Here is a 14,718-nt window from a genome sequence, read left to right as displayed (position 1 = left end):
CATAACTCCATTGTAGATGTTACTCCCAACATAGTAATCCTTAGTACTAGGAAATGAAAACAGGCATTGTTAGAAAGGATTTAATCTAGCCTAATTTGGACATTTACATTAAAATCAGAAAAAAATCGCACCCTGTTTCTCTCTTCTGACAAGCTCAGATACAAAAGCCTGCAATGTTCATCTCTACATATAGTCAGGCGAATTTCACACAGAGGAGAAATGATCAAAGTGTAATGAGCAATTCTTGGTAACAAAATAGAATGGTTGTTATCTTGTTTTCCTAAAACGGGCAGAAGTGAGTCAAGTATTAGAAGGCAACTCTTGTTAGGGTGACCATGAAATTACCAGGTTATCACTCATCGTATTTATTTCAGACTATTCCTGCAATTTGGCAAAGCCATTTTGAATTGCAACCATGTTCTCTCTAACCTCTGCCAGTTGTCCCTCTTCTGAAAAAATCTTGTTTTTCTACAGTGCCCTAACCTCTGCCAGTTGTCCCTCTTCTGAAAAAATCTTGTTTTTCTACAGTGCCAAGTACACATTACACATGAAAATTTAGGTACTACGCCAAGGGAAGAGCTGATTTGACTTCGCTGATATGCCACCTTAAGTGCCAGCTAACACAAACATTTATTTGACTGAAAGTCTCTGTAGAATTTTGTATCTGCCTCACCATCCACCATACTTCCTATTTTGTTCTTGACAGTCCCATGTGGGGGAGACCAAAAGCCTATATAAACAAGCTGTATCATAAATGATGTTTCCCCTTGTCCATTGTACTACTTGCTCCCAAGGAAGAATATTAAATTTCTTTGAGATATTGACAAGCAATGCATTTTTATCAATTTACTATTCTCTCAGCAAATAGGATCCACTCAAAACTACTTTTCCTTCTATGTTAAATGCAATTTCTTTGCCTTTTGCCAGTTGTCTAGGATTGCTTGGCCTTCCACGAGTTCCCCAAGAAGAGTACAATGAACCAGAAATTGCTTCATCTTGTTCCCAAAGTAAGCTCTATAGTCTCATATCATAGAATCACAGAATCAGTTGGGTTGGAAGGGACCTCCGAGATCATCAAGTCCAACCCTTGATCCAGTGCTAAGTGCCACATCTAGTGTCTTCTTAAAAACCTCCAGGGACAGAGAATCTACTACTTCCCTGGGCAGCCCATTCCAATGTCTGATTATCCTCTCTGTAAAGAAATTCTTTCTAATATCTAACCTAAACCTCCCCTGGCACAACTTGAGACCATGCCCTCTTGTCTTGTTGATAGTTGCCTGGGAAAAGAGATCAACCCCCACCTGGCTACAACCTCCTTTCAGGGAGTTGTAGAGAGTGATGAGGTCTCCCCTGAGCCTCCTCTTCTCCAGGCTAAACAGCCTCAGCTCCCTCAGCCTCTCCTCATAAGACTTGTGCTTGAGTCCCTTCACCAGCCTAGTTGCCCTTCTCTGGACCTGCTCCAGCACCTCAATGTCCTTCCTGAACTGAGGGGCCCAGAACTGGACACAGTACTCCAGGTGTGGCCTCACCAGCGCTGAGTACAGGGGGAGAATCACTTCCCTGGACCCGTTGGCCACGCTGTTCCTGATCCAGGCCAGGATGCCATTGGCCTTCCTGGGCACACTGCTGGCTCATGTTCAGCCTCCTGTCAATCCAAACTCCCAGGTCCCTTTCTGCCTGGTTGCTCTCCAGCCACTCTCTGCCCAGCCTGTAGCACTGCATGGGCTTGTTATGGCCAAAGCGCAGGACCCGGCACTTGGCCTTGTTGAACCTCATCCCATTGGAATCAGACCAACTTTCCAACCTATCCAGAGCCCTCCTGCCTTCCAGCTGATTGACACTACCCCCCAGCTTAGTGTCATCTGCAAATTTCCTAATGGTACACTCAATCCCCCCATCCAGATCATCAGTAAAGATATTAAACAGAACTGGGCCCAACACTGATCCCTGGGGGACACCACTAGTGACCGGCTGCCAACTGGATGCAGCACCGTTCACCACCACTCTCTGGGCCCGACCCTCCAGCCAGTTCCTGACCCAGCACAGAGTGCCCCTGTCCAAGCTGTGGGCTGCAGCTTTTTCTGGAGAATGCTGTGGGAGATGGTGTTAAAGGCTTTGCTGAAGTCCAGATAGACCACATCCACAGCCTTCCCCTCACCCACCAGGTGGGTCACCTGATCATAAAAGGAGATCAGGTTCATCAGACAGGACCTGCCCCTCCTAAAGCCGTGCTGACTGGGTCTGATCCCTTTGTCCATCCTGTAGGTGCCGTGTGATTGCACAGAGGATGATCTGCTCCATAACCTTGCCAGGCACTGAGGTCAGGCTGATGGGTCTGTAGTTTCCCAGGTCCTCCTTCTGGCCCTTTTTGTGGATAATATATTAATCTAAATATTCACTAACTGATCTTTTTTCCTTTCATGTCCCATATTCTTATTAACATTACTCATAGTAAGAATTTTAATAAAATATTTTGTTTAAGCCAAACTTTCTATAAACATGTTTTCTTTTTTGTCTCTTGAGAATTTTAAGTCTATTTGAATCTTCTTCTTTCAGATCCTACTCCTGTGTACTTTTGCCTCACACTTTCCCCTCCTTTTAGATCATAGAAATATGCCTTTTCCTGCTTGCAGTGGGATGTTTTCAATTTTCCAGTCATTGTAGAATATTTTATATTTCTTGTATCTTACCATATTTCCCTTTTTTCTCTACATCAGTATATTATCAGACATATCCTCAGAACACAGAGGATACGCCTTATATTTAGAGATAAAACTGACATGCCTTAAATATATAACTTAAGGTATTTTATGCTGCAAAATTAAATACAGAAAAAATATGAAGGGTTTATTGTTAAAAGATGTTATCTGAGACAAAATGCATTTGACTTGGATGATAATATTAATACTTTATAGTATATATGGACTGCGTAACACAGAAGTCTCAAAATACACCACAGAGAAAATCTTGTTTAGTATTTTCATGCTTTTACATAACAAAGTATGGTTTGGGGAGGAAATAGAAAAAATACAAAATTTCAAACAAAACAAGACATGGCTACATGACTGCCAAAATCTAGGCAAAAAAAAAAATCCATAAAAAGTAGCTACAGATTTTCTTCAGTATTTAGCAGGACAAAAATCAAAATGCAGCTACAGAAAAGTATAACAAACAGAGTGTACATTCAGTATCCTTGTCAGAATGGAAAAATTCCTCTCCCGTCCCTCCAGATCTCCTTCTAGTTTAACATCTGAGTGAGAAATTGGACAGAAGTAAAACAGTCTTTGCTTTTTTCATCACAGAAATGATGTGCCATTGTCCTAAAAAAGATGAAGAAAATAGCAACTCCCTTCAGCTACTAAATCCAAGTGGTTTTCATTTAATATAGATTCTTTCTCATAATTAAATAATAAGTAATTAGATACTTACGTATGGAATTTCTCAGCTAGTTTTTTGTGCTATGTTATTTTAAAAAAGTTTGGGGTGAAGCACAGAGTAAGGCTTTGGGCCTTCTGACTGCCTTTTTAAATATATTCCACTTGTGTACACATAGGCATCTTATTTGTTTGATTGTAATAGGTTTATCTGCCTTCTTGGCCTCTTCCCCACCTCTTTTGTATCTTTTTACTGAAAAAGCTTTGTTTGACTTTTCAAGAATGAAAAAACATACCAGATTGTGAAAAAAAGGAAACATAATTTAATATTCCTTCAGAATGGAATTGTAGGAAGAATTTTTTAGGATGGCAATTATTAACCTCAGGTGGAGCTTTCTGTCTTTTATGTGTATAGTAAGTTAGGGCCCTCATTTGGGCCCAGAATCAGGACTGGAACTGGCCAAACCCACAACACATTTAATCGAATGTTTCACTCAAAAGCCTCAATGCTGAAATCCCCCTTAGCCAGCCACTGCTGATGCAGAGAGCAGCCCAGACTCCGCAGTGCCGCACTTTCCCCTTTGAAGTCCCCCAAGTATTTAGACAGTAGTGATACTGCTTCTTAAAAACAGATGTGAAGTTGATCTGGTGCCTGAAATCAAGCCCTATCTCCATCATCCATGTGAGGGAATGCCAAGAAGGTTTTAGCAAAAAACAGCCTTTCTGGCTTCATGACAGGGTCTGTGCCTAGCCCAGACACCTCCAACCATCTCAGGTGCCCCTGGGGGTACCATGCTCTCAGAGCTCCCCACGCTGCCCCAGGAGGGGGGCAGAAGATCCCCTGCTTTACTGCATGTACTGTCAGTTCAAATTTGGGTTGTGTGGGAGGGAGTATGGAGGTAGCAGCTTTGGCCTGAAGGACTCAGTGGGCTCCAGCATGCAGGATAGTAGCAGCAGAGAATGTGCCAGGAGCTCTCTGACACCAGCAAAGTGGAGAAACTCGGTACATGGCTTATTTCTCAGCCAGGCAGGTTGCCTGGGCTGGGTTGTCCCCTGCAGAAATCCTGACATGACCCTTGTTCAAGGATCCTCGCCACAGCCACATCTGCCACTCGCAATGTCCTTCAGAGCACAGCAACCCATCTACAAGGTCTGCAGCAGCACCCATTGTGCCCAGGCACTAGGGGAAACATCCAGGAATCAAGGAGTTTCAGCCCTCTTCACTTCAAGACACTCAGGCTCCCAGCTAAAACACCAGGTTAAAGACTACCCGTGAATGCTTTCACACCTTGTTTAACTCATGCCGCTCTGTAAACTCTGTACCAGTGTGGGAGCACAACACAGTGGTCTGACTTTTAAGACAGCGCAGCTGGGTCTCTCTGGGACTTTTAAGACAGCACAGCAAGCAGTGCAGCTGGGTCTCTTCAAAATCTGTTTCTGTAGGCAATGGGCATTCAGACGTCTAAACTTCTCTGGGGGCAGTAGTATTTCCACCTCCCCACACAACTTCTGGGTAGGTGCCCCCAGCCTGCACAGTTCTCTCCCTCCTACTCCTTTCAGGCATATTGAACCCTTCAGTCTCAAGCAGGAATCAAATGCTCTCACCTGTATTTTGAATGAGTGTTTTCAAACATAGCCCACTTTATAGGAAAGGGAAATAACAATCATATTGGTAGGTATCAAGAGAAAATCTTCACATGTCTAACTTCAGATGTGGCTAATGGGATGGATGTTTTGCTCCCCTCCCCAGCACTGAGGGGGTTTGACAAAGCTGTTATTATACACTGTTTCACATGTACCACTTTTGACAACATTTATACCACTAATTAGACAGCCACAAATATATATATAAAGCACGTACACATGTCTAGTTTGAAGCCCACAAGTACTTCCAGGTCTAATAGCCTCAATGAGTTTATTTATCTACTTGCATGTACACATATGGTTCACCAAATCAGTGATCCAATGGATAAGCAATAACAAAAGTAAGGAAAGGAAGTAATTTCTGAGGCTTCATATATGTCATAGTTTAGTGACAGCCTCTCACACAAGCTGTATACAGGTATCTGCAAGCCAACCATATACCACATACATATATATGGTACTTCTTTCATATGTATATATATACACCACATATGTGTAGAGGTATATATTTATGTATATATACACCATATAAATGTGTATACATATATATACACACACATACATATATACAGGCAGGTATGCAGGCAGGTGAACTGAGCCTCAGGTGGGTGGACTACATGGCTTTCTGAATCTAAATGTATGTGAAAGACCTCCTGGATGCCAAGCTGAGGCCCTCCACAAAAACAAGAACTGCAAAACAGAAATTAAGACAGAAGAGAGATCAACTGATTCCACTTGTAACACAGATGTGAAAGTATAGAAATCCATCCCTTAACCTGGAATTTCTCTGACAGTCTTAAGGCAAGTGGCTCCTGAAAGACACTGAAAAGCTGTGACAGAGGAAGGGGAGAAAATACCCCCACTATTATATGTAGAAAGAAAATGAGCAGATGAGGTTGTCTGAAAACAATGTGCCCAAGTGTACAACCATATGTCTTTCTTTTGATGATCTAGCACAGCAAATATGGTTGCTGATCATCAAGGATATGCTAGAACAACTCCCATAACCATAAAATAATTCCCATAAGTATATTTGCTATAAAATTAATTTCCATTTGTCACCACCCAGTGCCCAGTGCTCTAAGGGCACTTTAACAGATGATAATTATTTAAACATTTGTTTTAAACATTTAGATGGAGGAACATTTTGTTATGTATATATAAAGTTCTGCAGGATCCAAATATTTCACTGGAAATTGAACTGTCACTTCTTCTAAACACAGTATTTCTCTACTTGGCATATGGGCACAACAGATGGAGTAAATGTGAGAAATGGCTGTAACACTGAGAAAAGGTGGTCCTCAATTTTGACAAGTTTAGAACTGACATTAAGATTTTCCTTCTTGACTTCCTTGAAGTTAATGGCACACACCATTAATGCATACATTGCATAATCTTGCAAGGAACAAATGTTCATATCATATGCATTGACCAACAACCTGGTCTAGTGGAAGGTGTCCCTGCCCATGGCTCAAAGCCCCATCAAACCTGGCCTTGAACACTTCCAGGGATGAGGAACTTTTCTGGGCAACGTGTTCCAGTGTCTCACCACTTACATTATATTGCACATTTTTTACTGCAATTATATTAGACTACATTATATTGCACAACATAAATTATATTGCAGATTATATTGCATCTAGTTATATCTCTAGCCAGCTCTAACTTGTTCAATAAAAGAAACACAGCCTCAATTTTTAAGCAGCAAAGGAAGGGATACACAGTAAGGAGTTTAAGCTGTATTTGCTGTACGGGCAATGTTAGAAACCAGCTTCAAACAGGCAAAAAGTTTATTTGAGAATGACCATTTCTACTATCAGATTCTTCCAGCTCTAGTAACAGCCACAAAATAGAAAAAAAGCAGTGAAGATTTCCCCTGTCGGTATCTCAAAGCCCCTTCCCATGACAAAAAGATTCTCCACAACACCGGTTATTTGAGTCCTTCTGTTCAGCACATCTGTTCAGCAACTGCCACCTCCTCTCAGCAGTCCTATCTCACACAACTCAGCAACCAGAGAGAACAATCACACAGTGGTAATGGATTATGCACACAGCTCTCAACAGCCAGGCTATAGGCTGCACATCTGCCAGTAACTCACTTTATACCTCAAGACCAAGAAAATACTTGGCTTTTGCATCTCCTTTTTACAGGAGCATTGCAACTAGGAGAGACTGAAGTAGAAGAAAGATGTGGATAAAAACACACACAGACAGTGTGATACAGCTTAAAAAAAAGCAGAAATGTAATATGAAAAAAAAAGAAAATGAAAGTGAGATTAAAGAAAAAAGTCATTTGCAAATAGAAGGGAAAAAACCCCAACAAATAAAGTATCACAGTATCACATGAAAGGAAAGAACGAATATACTGTAGGGACCCTGTGAATGGATCCCTTATACATGGATGTCAAAGTAGATAGGCTATGAATGTGACCTAGAGGAGGAGAACAGAAAGAAAGAGAAAGAAAGCCACTTAAAATCACGACATTTCTATGGATTACACTTTGGAGGAGATCACCCTACAGATATTACCTGGCCTTTAAAACACAAAAAGCAAAGACAATCCCAACCCGAAATGAAAACTGTACTTCCTGTTTCTTAGAGTTCACACTGTAACAGTATTAACTGTATAAAATTTATAATTTCAGTGGAATTTGCCTCTCTACTTTTAAGTGAGTGTCCTTACTGCCTTCTACTCCGCTTAAAAGCTGAGAGTTAACTTCTTCTCTCTTTTATCACATCAATGCTTCTTCTCTAATCATACTCCCATGCTACATGTAACTAGAAGCGGAGATGAGGAGGCTTCTGTTATTTTTAATCCAGTTGACTCCAGTCAGCAGGACATATATTTTTATACCAGGAACCTGGCTAGATGGCTGCACAGCACTCTCACAGTTATAGAGCCTATATTGTCCCAGCTAAATATATAAATAAAATATTCATTCCACAGCCAGAAAGATAGCCACCACTTATTAGCTGTTTACCATTTTTTTCAACTGGTCTATAAGGTCAACTAGTTTGCTAACAATTCAGGTGAAAACTAACTCTTCCACAAAGACACTTGTTGAAGGAAAACCTGTCATAACCAAAGATGCATCAAAATTCTCCACATGTTGTCTTGTCACAGAGCCATTCTTTGTTACCAAAAACTTTCAACATCCCAAAATTCTGAGTTCTGATAACTGTTTTCTAGTTTACTGCCCCCTCCCTTTCTCTGTTATAGCTGGGAACTTAGTTCAGCTGCATTACATTCAGCAGCAACATCCCTCAGCCTGCTGGGAATTAATCAATTAATCTCTTGTCATTCTTACCATGTGCAGGTGCAGTAAGGGCTCAAGCTTGTGACAGACAGGAGCTGGAGTCTCCCCACTAGGAGTCACTAGAATGTTTACAGACATTAACCCATCCCCTTATCAAGCATAGCTCCAAGACACTTCTTGTTAGCCGATCACCATTTATACATTAAATACTGGCTTACTCACCCTTCATCCAGCTTTTAATAAAAAATACAGTAGTCAGAGCTATGTTATCAATTTCTCAACCAGTAAAACTTGTTATAATGATTTACTAATGAGTTACTATCAAAGTATTACTCCAAGGTTTCTCGAGCTTTTGCCGGTATGCATGTAATATAAAGGAATCCTTACAGCAATTATGTCATTGTGAGGAAAAATGGTATTAATCTCCTTCTATTTTGAGCTTTATAAAATTTGCCTTCTCATGGCAGACCCTGCCTGAGTTTATCCACTAAACAAGTAAGTTTTCCTACTTATTATCTACTACATCTACCTGTTAAAGGAACACTGATAGTAACTTTTAATAGCTGTTTACTTCTGCCAGTTGGTATTTTGTGGGTACCACCATTAGACACCTACGTATGACTACAGTGGTATGTATGCCTGTTGGCATATGGCAGGTACCTCCAAAAGACACTAGTGTGCACCAAAGGTTTGATTCATAATTTAGCAGTGATTTGTTTACCATGAATACTAAACAGTAAATGAGTACTGAACTCTGTGTTTCTGTTAGCTTGAGTAAGAATAACTGCCCTTGAGAAAGCTGTAGGCTGCTGCATTCCTGGATGTGAGAGATGCTCTGGTGCAGGTGGGAAAAAGAAAGTATAGGGGATTTTATGAACGCCTGTTCAGCCCCTTCCTCTGGAAGGCAAACTAACTTAGTTGTCCAGCACAGACGGCTTTGGATATTCAGTATGAGCTTTATGTGACCAGAACACACAAATCCAGGTTCTTCTTCCTAAGTTCTACATTTGTTCTTTTTTTTTCTAAGAAGTATTGTGAAAGGACTTACTGTGTATATAAAAAAATCTCTTTAAACTTTCATAACACAAACACTATTAAGTGCTAGCATTTGCCTGCCAATTTCCAGAGCAGGAGTTAGATAATATCAGGATGGGACAGCTATTACGATCCCTTGAATTCTCATCCAGAACTTTGGTCTCAGCTTCTGGAGATTCCTGGTGCTCATCACTGGCACATTCATCTTGAGCTTTCACTTCTGGGAGGTCTGTCACATTTTATCTAGACTGTATTTTCTCATAATTTTCGATAAGGACAAGGAGAAGCACAATTCATTCAATTTGTATTATATTAGAATGAAGGAATAAAGTGAATGACCTTTTCCTTCTCCTTCATTTGCTACCCAGCCTACTGTACTGCTTAAGGGTTTTCTTCAGGTTCCATCTTGGCTACATTAGAGGCAACATTCACTCCCACATCAGTAAAAGCCTTGCACACCTTGAAGAACCATGCTCCTGTTAGAAGAGAGCTTTTTTTTTCTCCATCTCTCAGGTAGCATTATGTTTTTCAACAGTTCAATAAAATTATTGATTTGAAACACAGCTTCTAGGCATTACTGGGGGTTTTGCATTATATTAAATATGTGATTTCAGTGTGCCCCAGAGATACTATGAATTTTTTCATGCTTTAAAAAAGGAAAATCGCAAAACAACAGACGAAACACTCTTTGGAGTTTATGAACTTCCAACATGAGAAAGACATTTTGCAGCCATTATGGACATACGAGGCTGTAACAGCCAAATGGTTAAATTTTCTGATGAATTCTCACCTACTTCTTCCTTAAGTGGAAGAATACTATATACTTTTAAAAGCAGAAAATTAGGAAAAAGTGTCAGAAAATCAATACACAGCACTTAAGTAGTTCTTTAAGCCCATGGCAGACAACCAAGCTTCCAACCCGCCAATATACCTTTGGGAGAGCTGGCTGAGTGGCCATACATCACTTTTGGAAGAACATCTTCTAATGCATCTTTTTCCAAGAAAGAAAAGCATAAAGTAGAATAATACAATACACTGGAATGTCACCAGAATATTTTTTGATAGCAAAAAGCACTTTATGGAAAGGTAGCAAATACTGAGAGGGGAAAGATGTTTGTAAAGAAAAAGTCAGGAATTGCAGAGTAATGATTTCCCCATTATAAAAATGCACTTAAGATTCTTTAAGATACATAGGTAATGTACACTATAAGAAAATCTTGCTTATCAACAAAACAAATAACTCATAAAATTTTTTTATATTAATTCAAGTTTTAAACATTGCAGTATCACCCCAGAAGGCAATAGTTGTTAAAATACCTCTTAATCCATATTCAGCAGAGACAGTAAACCCTTTTGATTTCTCATCTATGTGTTCCCCCTACAGAAAAAAAGTTGTAGTATCTTTTCACAGTGGTTTGATTCAAACTGTGTGACAGTTCCTGACAGTGTTCATTGCCAAGATAGTCAGATGCCATTAATAAGAAATTCCATTTTAATGCACCTTGAGTTTTCTGAGAAATGAGATGCTCTAGTTCTGAAAGATGCACAGCTAACAATTCTCAGCTCTTCCTCTAACAGGCTGACCAACCTTGATATTTACTGGCTACATCTCAAGCTGACAGTGACTCCCTGGCTCTGAAGCAGTAAAAGGACTGTGATAGTTCAGTTCTTAAAAGACTAGATTTTCTAGACTAGATCACACAGTCTAGAATGATGGGATGACATCCAGAGGTACCTGGACAAGCTTTAGAAGCTTATGAGTTTAAAAGGACCAACTGCAAGGTCCTGCACCAGTGTCAGGACAACCTCCTCAATACAGGCCAGGGGATTGACAAATTGAGAGCAGCCCTGCCAAGGACTTGGGGGTGCTAGTGGATGAGAGGCTGGACATGATCCAGCAATGTGCACTTGCAGCCCAGAAAGTCAATTGTATACTGGGCTGCATCACAAGCAGTGTGGCCAGCAGGTCAAAGGAGGTGGTTCTGTCCCCTCCACTCTCGAGTAGAGTGGAGACCCCACCTTGAGTGCTGCATCCAGCTCTGGGGTCCCCCAGCACAAGAAGGACCTGTTGGAGTGAGTCTAGAGGAGAGTGACCAAGATGACTGGTGGGATGGAGCACCTCTCCTACAAGGAAAAGCTCAGAGAATTGGGATTGTTCAGCCTGGGGAAAAGAAGGCTTTGGAGGTGACCTAATTGAAACCTTCCAATAACTAAAGGGACCCTGTAAGATAAAGACTAGTAACAGGACAAAGGGGAATGGTTTCAAACTGAAAGAGAGTAGGCTCAGATTAGATATTAGGATGAAATTGTTTACTGTGAAAGTGGTGAGGCACTGACACAGGCTGACCAGAGAAACTGTGAATGCTCCATCTCTGGAAGTGTTCAAGGACAGGTTGCATGGAGCTCTGAGCTCTAGTGGAAGGAGATGTCCCCGCAGGAGGTTGGAACTAGATGATCTTTAAGGTCCCTTCCAACCCAAGCCATTCTATGATTCTGTGATTTTATTCTTTTACTTTCTATTTCCATTTGGATGATTATGATATCTTTCCGAGAACGATACATATATGTACACAATATATGTACATATATATATTCACCAAATAAATCTGCACATGTGGAAACCATCTGTGACATCTGGTCTTTTACTAAATCATATATATACACTCACAGAGAGAGAGACACATCACTCCGTATGTATTTACTACAAACCTCTTTAAGAAGATCACGATTCTCAGAGGTGAAAATTGCTGAGCTCCAGCAATAAGCTTTCATTATGAAATCCAGTTCCCACAGTAATACTTTGCAATTCTGCATCTTTATGTCCAAGTGTATGCCTCAGTATCTGCGAGACAATAGCAATCGATGAGCATAGTAAAGTGGTAAATGTTAAACCTACTTTATGCACACAGAGATATTATGAGCTGAAGTTATATTAAAAATTTAGTGTAGTAGATCATAGTTCCTCTACTGACACCAACAGGCACTAGACCCACCAGGAAGTCTATTTCTTAACTAAAAGTCACACAGCAAGATACTATTAAAAAATGTCCAGAAATTTTTTTTGCATCCTACCCTCTGCTTAAAAATTAGTCCGAGATCCAGTTTTAAAGTCTATCATCAAGAGAGTAAGGAAATGTCAGTTAAGAGAGTTTCTAGTAACTGTTTCCGGAAAATATCTGATAGATAGACGGTGACATGTTTCACTGTGATTTTTTTAATTCACAGCTTCTGACTGCAGATCAACATTTGCAAGAACCTTACATAGTTTGCATCAATCATAAATAAGAGGCTCTCTCCTGTGGATCATTAATCTGATAATACTCAATACTCCAGTTTATACCATACTGGGTTAAGGTCTCTGAGGTGTGGAATGGGGCAGCACCCCCAGGCTGGTCTTGACTGACAGCTTCTCCAGGGTTTCCCAATGAGGTTCACAGGGGCTGGGGTATGGGGCAGGGCATCACCTCACCTTCATGAAATTTGACCTGTCCCATTCCCCCCCAACCCCCTCCCCCGAGTTGGTCCAAGCCAATAATTAATACAATAATCCAGTGTCTCACAATGCTTCTTGGTCAAGATCAGAGAGGTCATCTCCAAGGGGGATCTTACAGTAGGCATCTGCTACTGACCTCCAAATCAAGACAGTAAGACCAATGGAAAAGTATTTGGATCACTTAAACAAGCTTTGGGTCACAGAACCTGGTTCTTATGGGTGATTTCAACTACCCCACATGTTCATTGAAAGAACAATACAGCAGCTCATGTCACCCACCAGATTTCTGGAATGTGTAGAGGACTGCTTCTTCCTTGTACAAATGTTAGATGTGCCAACCAGGAACAAGGTACTGTTGGCCCTGCTGCTCACAAAACAAGAAAGTTTGCTTTGTAATATCTCAGTTAGGGATAGCCTTGGATGCAGCAATCATAATACTATGGAATTTGGGATCCTGCTGACCATGCTGAAGGTTAGTATTAGAACAAACATTTTAAAGTTTAGAAGAGGAAATTTCAGCTCTCTCAGAGCTAAACTGTGAAGGATTCCATGGGAAGCTTCCATGAGGGAGCTAGTGAGTGCTGGGAGCTAGTTTCTAAACTCTCTTCCTAGAAGAACAAAACCACTTCATCCCCTTTTAAAGATAGGGGAGTAGCCAGAGCAAAAGACCACCTTGGCTTAACTGTGAACTTCTGAGTCAGCTCAAAAGAGAAGCATTCCAGAGTTGGAAAAGTGGACAAAAACCTGTTGAAAACTACTGGGTCACTGCCAGGGTATGCGGAAATGCAGACAGAAAAGCAAAAGCTGACTTCACACAGAAACTGGCCAGACATGTAAAAAAGAAAGGGACAATTAATAGATGCAGATTGGAAATCACACGTAGATGCTCAGTCAGTCATTCAGAAACAACCCTCTAATAGGACTAAAGGGGTGACAATAGCACTACTTTTAATATGGAAGCTTGATATACATGTTAATTTGATCAAATGAAATCATACCCAAAGCTACCAATCAAACTGGCTGAAAATCAAGAGTTTTTTCTACAAGTAAGGAATTCTGGTTTTCTCTTTGTATTCACTGCAGTCAGAGGTCCTCCTGACTTTCTCTTTTTGTTTCTGGTTTTGCTTCCTCTCAGACTCACCATTCCCACCATCATACATCTTACTGAAAAATGTGTGTTAAACGTGGATTTAAATTAGCATGCAGTGTGGACAGCTCAGAAAGGTTCTACAAGTATGCTGGGATCCTGATTCCTTCCTGTCTGTTATTGGTACTTCAGCTGAACAGCCGGTGTCCACCAAGACTCCGCCCAATCCCCCCCAGAGGGAGAAGGAGGAGGGAAGGGGGGGAGAAGAAAAAAAACTTGCAAAATCGAGGCTGCTAAGAAAGGCAGTTTTATATTTATGCAGAGAAGAAAAAAAACCTATAAGCACTATACACTCAGGGAAAACTAACAATAAAGACTACTTCCCCACGAAAGGTGTTTTCCTCCTCTGAAAACAGCCATCTATCCCGTGCAACCATCCCAGAGGAGAAGAGAGGGAGTTGTTTCCTTCTTGTCTCTTTATATCTGAGCTGACATAACATGGCATGGAGTATCTTATTGGTAAAATATATATCAGGTGACCTATCCCAGTCCCATTTCCCTCCCAGGGAGGGTTAGAAACCCATTACACTGACCTAGCAATGTTTCACTTCCATTTATCAAAAAATAAACCGTGTGAGATTGAACACAACAAATTAAGAGGTTTCTAGATTATTTTTTCCACAAATTCAATCAATGGTTGCACACAGGTGCAGTCTTATATTGTGTACTGAGAATCACTTGTCTGGGGAGAAAATTTCATGCACACTCTAATTTCTGAGGTCCATGTCAGCTGCTTTCACGAATCCTTTTGGAGGATTTTAGACTAGA

Source organism: Chiroxiphia lanceolata, chromosome 3, assembly GCF_009829145.1.
Source record: "Chiroxiphia lanceolata isolate bChiLan1 chromosome 3, bChiLan1.pri, whole genome shotgun sequence".
NCBI classification, from domain to species: domain Eukaryota; kingdom Metazoa; phylum Chordata; class Aves; order Passeriformes; family Pipridae; genus Chiroxiphia; species Chiroxiphia lanceolata.
This window is presented reverse-complemented; position numbering follows the sequence as displayed.